The sequence below is a fragment of the Sinocyclocheilus anshuiensis genome, unplaced genomic scaffold (assembly GCF_001515605.1).
Source record: "Sinocyclocheilus anshuiensis isolate Anshui unplaced genomic scaffold, SAMN03320099.WGS_v1.1 scaffold1897, whole genome shotgun sequence".
NCBI lineage: Eukaryota > Metazoa > Chordata > Actinopteri > Cypriniformes > Cyprinidae > Sinocyclocheilus > Sinocyclocheilus anshuiensis.
Window position 1 is genome coordinate 1 of NW_015536560.1, and position 1,066 is coordinate 1,066.

A 1,066-nucleotide genomic window follows, 5' to 3' on the forward strand; every position below is an offset into this window, starting at 1 on the left:
ATGCCCTTTGATTTCACAGCTGTAAGTTGTTGTTTAAAAAGATAAATGGGACTTAATTCAATTTGATGATATATTCATATTTGCTTTTCCTTATTTGCCAGTTTGATTTTCCTCTAATACTAAAATGGTGCTGCCTCATTCTCTTGGAAAATTTTGCTGTTGAAAGGTATCTTTTTCTTGCTTACATTTTTCTCTGTCCAAATTACCATAATTTTTTCGCAGGAAAAATGTCCTCACTGCGTGCAAGTGCCGGAAGAGCAGGAGATTGAAATCTGCAGCAGGGTATGTTTTTTATATCTCAAATAGGGGCACTTGAGAAAAAAAAACAATCAAAACTTGATAATGCTTGCTACATCCTGACTAAAGCGCATGACTTTTTAGTATCATGTGTTATTGAATGCACAGTATTATTGAAGGTATTTCCAACACTTCATTCCATTTGTTTGTACACCTCATTCAGGAGCCAAGGATAACAAAAGACTTCCACACTGCAGTTGGATGGCTGCAGAGAAAACCTCTGTGTCTTAAGAGTAGAGGTGTGCATTCCCGTGGGAACCGCGGGACCCGACCGGAATTTTTGCGCCGCGGGATTAAATTCCAGAATAAAACGTGGTAGCGGTCGGTAACTCTGGTGTAATTTGAACGGGAGCGGGCGATCTAACAATATCCCGTTCCCGACGTCCTTTTAGAACAGCATATCTGCGCTTTATTCTTATTGACCACCGGTACAGCTTGCGCTCAGGACTGTTATGCAGTATCTTTTTCTCGCTTACGTTATTCTCTGTCCAGCAGACTACAAATTACCATAATTTTTTCGCAGGAAACATGTCCTCACTGCGTGCAAGTGCCGGAAGAGCAGGAGACTGAAATCTACAGCAGGGTATGTTTTTTATATCTCAAACAGGGGCACTTGAGAAAAAAAACAAAAAAAACAATCAAAACTTGATAATGCTTGCTACATCCTAAAGCTCTTGACTTTTTAGTATTATGTGCTATTGAATGCACAGTATTATTGAAGGTATTTCCAACACTTCATTCCATTTGTTTGTACACCTCATTCAGGAGC

At 39.5% G+C, this 1,066-nt stretch overlaps 1 long non-coding RNA gene across 1 annotated transcript; it reads left to right on the forward strand.

Annotated features, from left to right (window-relative positions):
• Positions 1–155: 155 nt before the first annotated feature.
• Positions 156–511, forward strand: LOC107701447 (uncharacterized). The gene is made up of 3 exons (XR_001635647.1): positions 156–166; positions 223–282; positions 461–511. It is a non-coding gene; the product is annotated as an uncharacterized LOC107701447 (long non-coding RNA).
• Positions 512–1,066: the final 555 nt, after the last annotated feature.